This window comes from Triticum aestivum, chromosome 1D, assembly GCF_018294505.1.
Source record: "Triticum aestivum cultivar Chinese Spring chromosome 1D, IWGSC CS RefSeq v2.1, whole genome shotgun sequence".
Taxonomy (NCBI): Eukaryota; Viridiplantae; Streptophyta; class Magnoliopsida; order Poales; family Poaceae; genus Triticum; species Triticum aestivum.
Window position 1 is genome coordinate 476,315,356 of NC_057796.1, and position 13,176 is coordinate 476,328,531.

General features: G+C 44.0%; 1 pseudogene; it reads right to left on the reverse strand.

Moving 5' to 3' along the window:
• The window catches only part of LOC123183166 (subtilisin-like protease SBT3.8), a 35,635-nt pseudogene extending 22,939 nt beyond the window's left edge, over positions 1–12,696 (reverse strand).
• Between the last annotated feature and the right edge of the window lie 480 nt (positions 12,697–13,176).

The window sequence follows — 13,176 nt, forward strand, 5'->3', positions numbered from 1 at the left end:
GATCTGCTACATTCAGGTCCGTGTGTACTTTACAAATATCTATGTCTCCATTTTGAACACTTTCACGAATGGAGTTGAAGCGACGCTTGATATGCCTGGTCTTCCTGTGAAACCTGGGCTCCTTCGCAAGGGCAATAGCTCCAGTGTTGTCACAGAAGAGAGTCATTGGGCCCGACGCATTGGGAATCACCCCTAGGTCGGTAATGAACTCCTTCATCCAGACTGCTTCCTGTGCTGCCTCTGAGGCTGCCATGTACTCCGCTTCACATGTAGATCCCGCCACGACGCTTTGCTTGCAACTGCACCAGCTTACTGCTCCTCTATTCAAAATATACACGTATCCGGTCTGTGACTTCGAGTCATCCAGATCTATGTCGAAGCTAGCGTCGACGTAACCCTTTACGACGAGCTCTTCGTCACCTCCATAAACGAGAAACATATCCTTAGTCCTATTCAGGTACTTCAGGATATTCTTGACCGCTGTCCAGTGTTCCTTGCCGGGATTACTTTGGTACCTTCCTACCAAACTTACGACAAGGTTTATATCAGGTCTGGTACACAGCATGGCATACATTATAGACCCTATGGACGAGGCATAGGGGATGACACTCATCTGTTCTATATCTTCTGCCGTGGTCGGGCATTGAGCCGTGCTCAATTGCACACCTTGCAATACAGGCAAGAACCCCTTCTTGGACTGATCCATACTGAACTTCTTCAATATCTTGTCAAGGTATGTACTCTGTGAAAGACCAATGAGGCGTCTTGATCTATCTCTATAGATCTTGATGCCTAATATATAAGCAGCTTCTCCAAGGTCCTTCATTGAAAAACACTTATTCAAATAGGCCTTTATACTTTCCAAGAATTCTATATCATTTCCCATCAATAATATGTCATCCACATATAATATGAGAAATGCTACAGAGCTCCCACTCACTTTCTTGTAAACACAGGCTTCTCCATAAGTCTGTGTAAACCCAAACGCTTTGATCATCTCATCAAAGCGAATGTTCCAACTCCGAGATGCTTGCACCAGCCCATAGATTGAGCGCTGGAGCTTGCACACTTTGTTAGCATTCTTAGGATCGACAAAACCTTCCGGCTGCATCATATACAACTCTTCCTTAAGGAAGCCATTAAGGAATGCCGTTTTGACGTCCATCTGCCATATCTCATAATCATAGTATGCGGCAATTGCTAACATGATTCGGACGGACTTCAGCTTCGCTACGGGTGAGAAAGTCTCATCGTAGTCAACCCCTTGAACTTGTCGATAACCCTTAGCGACAAGTCGAGCTTTGTAGATGGTCACATTACCATCTGCGTCCGTCTTCTTCTTAAAGATCCATTTGTTTTCTATGGCTCGCCGCTCATCGGGCAAGTCAGTCAAAGTCCATACTTTGTTCTCATACATGGATTCTATCTCGGATTTCATGGCTTCTAGCCATTTGTCGGAATCCGGGCCCGCCATCGCTTCTTCATAGTTCGAAGGTTCACCGTTGTCTAACAACATGATTTCCAGGACAGGGTTGCCGTACCACTCTGGTGCGGAACGTGTCCTTGTGGACCTACGAAGTTCATCAACTTGATCTGAAGCTTCATGATCATCATCATTAACTTCCTCCCCAGTCGGTGTAGGCACCAAAGGAACATTTTCCCGCGCTGCGCTACTTTCCGGTTCGGAAGGGGTAACTATCACCTCATCAAGTTCCACTTTCCTCCCACTCAATTCTTTCGAGAGAAACTCCTTCTCTAGAAAGGACCCGTTCTTGGCAACGAAGATCTTGCCTTCGGATCTGAGGTAGAAGGTATACCCAATAGTTTCCTTAGGGTATCCTATGAAGACGCATTTTTTCCGATTTGGGTTCGAGCTTTTCAGGTTGAAGTTTCTTGACATAAGCATCGCATCCCCAAACTTTTAGAAACGGCAGCTTAGGTTTCTTCCCAAACCATAATTCATACGGTGTCGTCTCAACGGATTTAGACGGTGCCTTATTTAAAGTGAATGCGGCAGTCTCTAAAGCATAACCCCAAAATGAGAGCGGTAAATCGGTAAGAGACATCATAGATCGCACCATATCCAATAGAGTGCGATTACGACGTTCGGACACACCATTTCTCTGAGGTGTTCCAGGCGGCGTGAGTTGTGAAACTATTCCACATTTCCTTAAGTGTGTACCAAATTCGTGACTTAAATATTCTCCACCACGATCTGATCGTACGAATTTTATTTTCCTATCACGTTGATTCTCAACCTCACTCTGAAATTCCTTGAACTTTTCAAAGGTTTCAGACTTGTGTTTCATTAGGTAGACATACCCATATCTACTTAAATCATCAGTGAGAGTGAGAACATAACGATATCCTCCGCGAGCCCCAACACTCATTGGACCGCACACATCGGTATGTATGATTTCCAATAAGTTGGTTGCTCGCTCCATTGTTCCGGAGAACGGAGTCTTGGTCATCTTACCCATGAGACATGGTTCGCACGTGTCAAATGATTCCTAATCAAGAGACTCCAAAAGTCCATCTGCATGGAGCTTCTTCATGCGCTTGACACCAATGTGACCAAGGCGGCAGTGCCACAAGTATGTGGGACTATCGTTATCAACTTTACATCTTTTGGTATTCACACTATGAACATGTGTAACATCACGTTCGAGATTCATCAAAAATAAACCATTGACCAGCGGGGCATGACCATAAAACACATCTCTCAAATAAATAGAACAACCATTATTCTCAGATTTAAATGAGTAGCCATCTCGAATTAAACGAGATCCAGATACAATGTTCATGCTCAAAGCTGGCACTAAATAACAATTATTGAGGTTTAAAACTAATCCCGTGGGTAGATGCAGAGGTAGCGTGCCAACGGCGATCACATCGACCTTGGAACCATTCCCGACGCGCATCATCACCTCGTCCTTTGCCAGTCTCCGTTTATTCCGTAGTTCCTGCTTTGAGTTACAAATATGAGCAACTGCACCGGTATCAAATACCCAGGAGCTACTACGAGTACTGGTAAGGTACACATCAATTACTTGTATATCACATATACCTTGGGTGTTGCCGGCCTTCTTCTTGTCTGCTAAATATTTGGGGCAGTTTCGCTTCCAGTGACCACTTCCCTTGCAATAAAAGCACTCAGTCTCGGGCTTGGGTCCATTCTTTGACTTCTTCCCGGTAACTGGCTTACCGGGCGCGGCAACTCCCTTGCCGTCCTTCTTGAAGTTCTTCTTACCCTTGCCCTTCTTGAACTTAGTGGTTTTATTCACCATCAACACTTGATGTTCTTTTCTGATCTCTACCTCAGCTGATTTCAGCATTGAATATACCTCGGGAATGGTCTTTTCCATCCCCTGCATATTGTAGTTCATCACAAAGCTCTTGTAGCTTGGTGGAAGCGACTTGAGGATTCTGTCAATGACCGCGTCATCCGGGAGATTAACTCCCAGCTGAGACAAGCGGTTGTGCAACCCAGACATTCTGAGTATGTGCTCACTAACAGAACTGTTCTCCTCCATTTTACAGCTGAAGAACTTGTCGGAGACATCATATCTCTCGACCCGGGCATGAGCTTGAAAAACCAGTTTCAGCTCCTCGAACATCTCATATGCTCCATGTTTCTCAAAACGCTTTTGGAGACCCGGTTCTAAGCTGTAAAGCATGCCGCACTGAACGAGGGAATAATCATCAGCACGCTGCTGCCAAGCGTTCATAACGTCTTGGTTCTCAGGGATTGGTGCTTCACCTAGCGGTGCTTCTAAGACATAATCTTTCTTGGCTGCTATGAGGATGATCCTCAGGTTCCGGACCCAGTCCGTATAGTTGCTGCCATCATCTTTCAGCTTGGTTTTCTCTAGGAACGCGTTGAAATTGAGGACAACGTGGGCCATTTGATCTACAATACATAGTGTAAAGATTTAGACTAAGTTCATGATAATTAAGTTCATATAATAAAATTATTTAATGAACTCCCACTCAGATAGACATCCCTCTAGTCATCTAAGTGAAACATGATCCGAATTCGACTAGGCCGTGTCCGATCATCACGTGAGACGGACTAGTCAAGATCGGTGAACATCTCCATGTTGATCGTATCTTCTATACGACTCATGCTCGACCTTTCGGTCCTCCGTGTTCCGAGGCCATGTCTGTACATGCTAGGCTCGTCAAGTGAACCTAAGTGTATTGCGTGTGTTTCGAGGCCATGTCTGTACATGCTAGGCTCGTCAACACCCGTTGTATTCGAACGTTAGAATCTATCACACCCGATCATCACGTGGTGCTTCGAAACAACGAACCTTCGCAACGGTGGTTAGGGTGAACACTTTCTTGAAATTATTATAAGGGATCATCCTATTTGCTACCGTCGTTCTAAGCAAATAAGATGCAAAAACATGATAAACATCACATGCAATCAAATAGTGACATGATATGGCCAATATCATCATGCTCCTTTGATCTCCATCTTCGGGGCACCATGATCATCTTTGTCACCGGCATGACACCATGATCTCCATCATCATGGTCTCCATCATTGTGTCTTCATGAAGTCGTCACGCCAACGATTACTTCTACTTCTATGGCTAACACGTTTAGCAACAAAGTAAAGTAAATTACATGGCGTTATTCAATGACACGCAGGTCATGCAAAATAATAAAGACAACTCCTATGGCTCCTGCCGGTTGTCATACTCATCGACATGCAAGTCGTGATTCCTATTACAAGAATATGATCAATCTCATACATCACATATATCATTCATCACATCTTCTAGCCATATCACATCACATAGCACTTGCTGCAAAAACAAGTTAGACGTCCTCTAATTGTTGTTGCAAGTTTTTACGTGGTTTGTAGGTTTCTAGCAAGAACGTTTTCTTACCTACGTATGACCACAACGTGATTTGCCAATTTCTATTTACCCTTCATAAGGACCCTTTTCATCGAATCCGTTCCGACTAAAGTAGGAGAGACAGACACCCGCTAGCCACCTTATGCAACTACTGCATGTCAGTCGGTGGAACCTGTCTCACGTAAGCGTACGTGTAAGGTCGGTCTGGGCCGCTTCATCCTACAATGCCGCCGAAACAAGAAACGACTAGTAGCGGCAAGAAGAATTGGCAAACTCAACGCCCACAACTGCTTTGTGTTCTACTCGTGCATAGTAACTACGCATAGACCTGGCTCATGATGCCACTGTTGGGAATCGTAGCATAATTTTAAAATTTTCCTACATTCACCAAGATGCATCTATGGAGTATACTAGCAACGAGGGAAAGGAGTGCATCTACATACCCTTGTAGATCGCGAGCGGAAGCGTTCCAATGAACGTGAATGACGGAGTCGTACTCGCCGTGATCCAAATCACCGATGACCGAGTGCCGAACGGACGGCACCTCCGCGTTCAACACACGTACGGTGCAGCGACGTCTCCTCCTTCTTGATCCAGCAAGGGGGAAGGAGAGGTTGATGGAGATCCAGCAGCACGACGGCGTGGTGGTGGATGTAGCGGGTCTCGTGCAGGGCTTCGCCGAGCTTCTACGAGAGAGAGAGAGAGAGAGAGGTGTTGCAGGGGAGGAGGGAGGCGCCCAAGACTGTTGTATGCTGCCCTCCCTCCCCCCCTTTATATAGGCCCCCTGGGGGGGGGGGGCGCCGGCCCTGGAGATCAGATCCAAGGGGGGGGGGGGGGGGGGCGGCGGCCAAGTGGGGGGGAAGGGGTGCCTTGCCCCCAAGGCAAGGGGGAACTCCCCCCCTAGGGTTCCCAACCCTAGGCGCATGGGGGGAGGCCCAAGGGGGGTGCCCCAGCCCACTAGGGGCTGGTTCCCTTCCACTTTCAGCCCACGGGGCCGTCCGGGACAGGTGGCCCCACCCGGTGGACCCCCGGGACCCTTTCGGTGGTCCCGGTACAATACCGATAACCCCCGAAACTTTCCCGGTGGCCGAAACTGGACTTCCTATATATAATTCTTCACCTCCGGACCATTCCGGAACCTCTCGTGACGTCCGGGATCTCATCCGGGACTCCGAACAACTTTCGGGTTTCCGCATACATATATCTCTACAACCCTAGCGTCACCGGACCTTAAGTGTGTAGACCCTACGGGTTCGGGAGGCATGCAGACATGACCGAGACGCCTCTCCGGTCAATAACCAACAGCGGGATCTGGATACCCATGTTGGCTCCCACATGTTCCACGATGATCTCATCGGATGAACCACGGTGTCAAGGATTCAATCAATCCCGTATACAATTCCCTTTGTCAATCGGTATGTTACTTGCCCGAGATTCGATCGTCGGTATCCCAATACCTTGTTCAATCTCGTTACCGGCAAGTCTCTTTACTCGTACCGCAATGCATGATCCCGTGACTAACGCCTTAGTCACATTGAGCTCATTATGATGATGCATTACCGAGTGGGCCCAGAGATACCTCTCCGTCATACGGAGTGACAAATCCCAGTCTCGATCCGTGCCAACCCAACAGACACTTTCGGAGATACCCGTAGTGCACCTTTATAGTCACCCAGTTACGTTGTGACGTTTGGCACACCCAAAGCACTCCTACGGTATCCGGGAGTTGCACGATCTCATGGTCTAAGGAAAAGATAATTGACATTGGAAAAGCTCTAGCAGACGAAACTACACGATCTTTTATGCTATGCTTAGGATTGGGTCTTGTCCATCACATCATTCTCCTAATGATGTGATCCCGTTATCAATGACATCCAATGTCCATAGTCAGGAAACCGTGACTATCTGTTGATCAACGAGCTAGTCAACTAGAGGCTTACTAGGGACAGGTTGTGGTCTATGTATTCACACATGTATCACGATTTCCGGACAATACAATTATAGCATGAATAATAGACAATTACCATGAACAAAGAAATATAATAATAACCATTTATTATTGCCTCTAGGGCATATTTCCAACACTATCCTCCTAGCGACCCATTCATGTTACCACTTGAATCCCGAGGCGATGAGCTTGATCATCATAATTTAGCATGCCGCTTAGCGAACCCCTTCTGAACTTGCTTAAAAAACATAGCATGAAGGGCAACTTAGCAAACATAAACATAAATTTGTGCGAAAACGATACTTAAGCATACATGTTAAATATAGCAGTTGCAACATACTGCACATCTTTGGACCTTGCTTCATGTCTTTAATCACCATCGGGTCAGAGCAATATATAAGTATGGTAGTGCACATGTTACCTTGTAAATGCTGGATTAAAATGAACCAACTATATCACCGATCCTGCCGCACAGTGGTGAGTGAGTGTGATATGTCGTTATAGTATGCAAGTACACTCAAGCGTCTACATTGAGTGTTGTAGGCTACAGGATAGGCTTTTAGTAAAGAACAGATCTTGCTGGTATAAAAGAAGCACATACTTCATTATCTGCTTCTTTATTAGTACCGAAATGCAAGAACACGAGTTACCGATTCAATTGGCTTATTCAACATGAGGAAAATAAGAGCACAAGCTATGCAACGTGTTCTTATATCCATGCTGTCCCTTGCCCTTACAGATACCTCAAGTCACGTTGTTGTGTCCATTGACAGGCCCATGCCAATAAATTTTCAAAGCATGTCTATGCTGAAAAAACAAATATTTTCAAATCAAAAGAATTGATAAAATGGAAAAAAATAATTACACATTTATTGTTCCAGGGCAACTCCTTGTTTCTGAATTAAGTACCGGTCCAATTGCCAAAAGTTAACTTTCGTAATTATTTGTATAATAATGAGAAGTAAACAAATGATATTTTTTTGAGGACTGTCACTTAAAATGTAAAATACCCCAATAAAAAGAACTCACACCAAAGTTTCAGTGGAGTGCAATTGAAAAAATAGTGAAATTACTAAAATTACTACCAAAAAATTGTGCTAGGTCGATTGCCATAAATCATTATCCGATTCACCTAGCCGATGAATGGTTCGTTTCATCAGATCAAATTATTTCCACATACTTTCAAGTGTGTAGGACACCATAAGTTTTTTCCTGTTAATTAAAGTGCACAACGGCTGAATGCATAATTGAACATATATTAAAGCCTAGAAGGTCCTTGATGGGTCATAATCAGACTAATCTACACGGACTGGAAACATAATTACTGCAGATAATAGAACATCTCCAGGCAAGACCAGAGGATCTCAATCTATTCCCTATCGGCTAAAATCTCAAAGGGTGAGATTATTGCAGAAAAGACAACAAAAAGGAAGCGTACCATCATGACACATGGGTTATGTCAGAAGTACATAACATTGTGCATCACGTCCATCTTTCTGTTGAAGTAAGAGAAAATTGACAGAAGAACTTAACATTACACGGGCAACACGGTTCCTGACTTTATCTGCACAGATTTCTCATATGAGTAAAATTTATCTGATTCCAAACCATGTATTCAACAGAGCAGAGCACAGATCATGGATTTAAGGAATGGAGTTACAACATGATGTAATCATGCATAAATATAGGAAAGCCCACATTTGTACTCCTTGAAAAAATTAATTAACAATTGCATTTGACCATGTCTATATACAAGTCTATTTTTCTTGAAACGGGTGTACAAATCATATTACAATGTCAAGTACAGCAATTACCTTTAGAATAGCAACCATGTCCTCTCTGTACTGTAGTTCTTCTGTAAATAGCGACAACAAATACACTACGATGACAATAGCCATGTCACGCTTAGCGCTAAGTGCTACTACAACTAATTGACTCATGCCCAAACACCTGTCATGTATAAACATACATACAGGACTCACCGCTGCAACTGAATGCTTGCCACTAATCACAAATAGTCTTCGGCCTTAATGCAGATGGAGGTACATCATTAATTGTTCTCTCACTAAATCAAAGCTTACTTCCAATAAGATGGAGGTGCAGCATGCCGAGAGGGAGGGGAGGAGAGGAAGCGCTAGTCACCTGGTCAGTAAAGTTGGGTATGCACTTACTTCTTGTTCCAGGTTGCATGGTCTCTGTCCTGTTGGTGAATTGCACACCTTGGGAGCAGAAATATTATAGAGCAGCTATGTAGTAATTCAATAAAAAATAAAAAATATGTGCCATAACGAGAATAATAATCATACAACAATCAATAATATTCTCAAAACTCCTCAAAACTAACTACTGTCAGCGGCTTGTATCGAGTTGCAGAAGGCCCGTTTTAGAATTGCTGGAAGATGAAACATATCAAGTCTTATACATTAAAACATGGAACCATAAACATCATTTACTCAGGTATGTTGGCTAGAAGTTTTCTCCACACACTCAAACACAACCCTTGCAAGCTCGTGTATCCTTTCTTGAGATTCAGTATCGTCGCTTAGGTTTGCCTATCGGACAACAGCTCCTTCCACTGTCCTTGTTCGAACAACAAAAATACAGAAACCAGTGACCACACCCTATCCTCGCTTAGTCATGTACTCAGGTTTAGTCAGTAAGGAAATGACAAGTTAAAAGCGTACTGTGTATGATTGTCCTTCAACAATGTTAACGCACTGATCCTTGTATCTTTCTTTAGCAACATTGAAATCCTCCCGAACCTTTAGGAGTTCAGACTTGTGTAACAAGCAGGCCAATTATAGGAGAAAGAAATATAATGAATATGCAACCGGAGAAACAATATATCTAAATCTCATACCAAAACATGGAAATATGACGTAACTTACAAAGCTTATTTTTCCGATTCTCCCAAAAGTAGGAGCGTTAACAACACATACCTGAATAACACATCGAATAAGGACAACAGACCACAGAGAAGTCAGATGAAAAACAAATTGAATTTACTGGCCTTAATACGTGCATGGAGCTTCTTAAGAATCAGAGTGCCCCAATGCTCCGCTTTCTGGATCTACTGCAACAATCAATGGAGGCTTTTGCTTCTGTTATATTGTAGTCACTACAGCTGCGAAGACTACCGTGACACAAATATTATTACATTAGCCAAGGTTTCAAGATTAGAACAAAAAAGTACATTCGGTTATTCAAGACACAAATTATTAGTTTTGGGACTCTCCTTGGATCATGTGGATGGAATAAGATAGGCATGACACACAATGAAGTAATTCTCAGTTAAATATTCAAGTAAATTTTAGGTAAAAAAGGACACTTAATCTTCATATATAAACTAGAAGGAAATAGCATGATGTATACATGCAAAATTACGGTCATACGTTTCTTAGTTAGCAAAATAAGCAATGCAATTCGGAGTCCAGTAATCAATCAAAGGACGAACTGGGTCAATGCATGCAAACATGATTAAGAATATTATAAATCCTCCTAACCCAGGATCAGAACTAATGGCACCACAAAAGATGATTAATTAATTAATTAGAACATGGCAGCTCCAAAACATCCAACTTTTGACAACGGCTGTTGCAACTCCATCCGGTTGCCCACGCATAGATACTGCATTGCAACTACATTACCCCTAACGATTTTAATTACGGCGGCCACCAGCCGTCCAGAGATCGAAGTAACACTGCGGCATGTTGTCCAAATCCAAATGGCATAAGTAACACTGCAGCATAAATAAATCATTACGTCTATGTAAAAAGAATGAGAAAAAAGTTTTTTCTGGAGTAAATATGACATACAAATATCACGCTTCAATTTGACATTGTCCATGTATTCTCAATTATTACTCAGAGCATTTAAGGAGTCATCACCAAGCATCCCCCGCCATACCGAGAACACATAGAGAGCACGCAAAATAACACAAAGTATGTACTGTATGTTCAGTAATATAAATGCTAGTACCATTACTTCACCCTGCCACTAAAAATTACTCCATATGTGACCACTTCCAGGAAGTAGATGGCTCATATTCAGCTATAAATTGGCAAACTGGAGCAAAGCTATAATGACTATGGTTTGCAGGCCAAAAGAAGACTCACATCATCTGATGTAGGTAAGTAGGTTACAGCAACTGGCAACAACCCAACATGTTCAGTACTCTATTGACTAATATAACCCAATCCTTGGCAATTTAAACATCTGCCATATAAACATCTACTGGCTATTGTCTTGTGCTGCAGCAAACAAAGCCCTCCTTGCACCTGTTTGTCTAGAGACCTTTACACCATAGCATGGTTCAGTATAAGTATATAATGTCAGGTAATGGCTCCAAAGTGTTCAAGAGACCCACACGAGACAAATCGAGTGGCGGAGAGAGCTAGTACCTATGGAGACGGCGTCCTTCTTGAGGTCTATGACGAAGATCTCTTCGCCGACGCAACTGAAAACAGACACAAATCACCTCAAGCCATCTTCTTATATGTACATGCAGACCCATACTCCTCCTTGTGTTCTGCTCATCAAATAGAGGCCACACCTTTGATTTCAGCATCTTATCAAATTGTTGCAAAGAATTAACCATGAAAGATGAACTGAACAGAAAAAAATCAAAGAATATACAGAGAGGAGCTGGTACACCTGTGGAAGCACGGGTGGGATCAGAGCGAGCACCATGAGCACAGTCGTCGGGGTCGCGTCTGCCGATGTCTGTTCCCACGCAGCCGAGGGCTCCATCCAACCCTCGACCGAGGAGGGCGTAGAGCCGCGCGCCTGTCCACCAGCCCATTCGATCCCGTGGCGGAGGAGGCACCGACGACCACATCAACATCGTCTGGGTTGTGCTCGTCGTACTGCGGATCCCTCGGGAGAGACCTCGCGGCGCCGCCACCTTGCTGTCGGGCCGTTGGGAGGCGCAGCGACGCACCTTGCTACGAGGAAGCCACCAAGACGAGAAGATCCGTCGGAAAAGCCAGCCTTCTTGCGGTGGCCAACGCCGGAGGAGTGATGGGGCAGCAGCGGTGGCGAACGACGGAGGGGCGGCGGCGGCAACCCTCGATGGGGAGTGGAAAACGAGAGAGGGAGGTCGCGTGATAGGCTGTGAAAATAAGGCAACTGAGGGAGGTGTTATCTGGGTAGATACCTGTGACAGTAAAATCTGTGCGGTGGCATAGCCGAACGGGCGCCCTTTGCGCCACCGTTAATGGGTTTAATTGGTGAGCATGTCATGGTGGGAGGCGATCACATCATCCGGGTGCCCGTGCTTCACGTCGCCTAGGTAGGCTATGTAAAGCTAGAGAGGCACACATGCAGATATAAATTCATGGTTAATTAATTAGATAGGAATTAACATGCACCACTGCTTAAATAAACTAGAATCGTACGTGTAGAGTATGCGTGCAACCGTGCATTCACACGGATGCACACATGTGCTATATCTGAGCATTTGCGTTTATACTGTGTTCAAAAACATGCATGTAGAGTCCGAGCAAGTTTTTCTTTTGAAAAGAGAATATATTAATATCAAGTATTAGATATCAACTACACCCAGTCTCTGCACCAAGAAAATGCCTAAAAACAACCAGAATGCAGATAACCAAAAAAAAAGGAAAAAAAGAGAAAAAAGTCCGAGCATGCTTACCTTGCCAGACTCTCCCCCTTGGGCTCCTCTGAGTAACAGCGTGCAGGAGCAAAGCAGCAAGAGCACCCGAGCAGCCACCCGTGCGTGCTGTGAGGAAGAACACATTTGCTGCAATATCATGTTGTTTCACCCAGTGCCAATGCCGGCGCTATGCAGGGCGCTAGCTAGCTATATAGGAGAATGTATCCAGTGCAACCTACAGAACTGGTGCACCACCCACTTATGGGCTGTTTGATAGAAGAGGAATGGACAAGATCCAGCTACAGGCACATTTACAGAAGGTCCCTAGCACATTTGTATAGTGGTCCACATAGTATACAGAATACAGTAAAAATGGGACACTCCTTGCTGGGCTAGCTCGCTCTCCCGTGAGTAACCCATCTCTGTATTTTTTAGAGAATAACTCATCTCTATTGACACTAATAATTTGTTTAAACAGTTCATTACAGATAGCTTCATGTCATGGCCAGTTTCATTGCATAAGTACTACTTTTTTTTGCAAGGACATGTACCAAATATTTTCTAGGCACTCTTTTTGCGGACGAATTTTCCAGGCACATTATTATTGTATAAATGCGGAGTATTATATATAAACATATTTAACAACCCGAAACATGACATTTTATCAACTGGATCAACATCTTAGCTTTCATGATGCATTAGTGATATAATTCCAGGGCTTGACGGTTCATGATGCAAACATATGG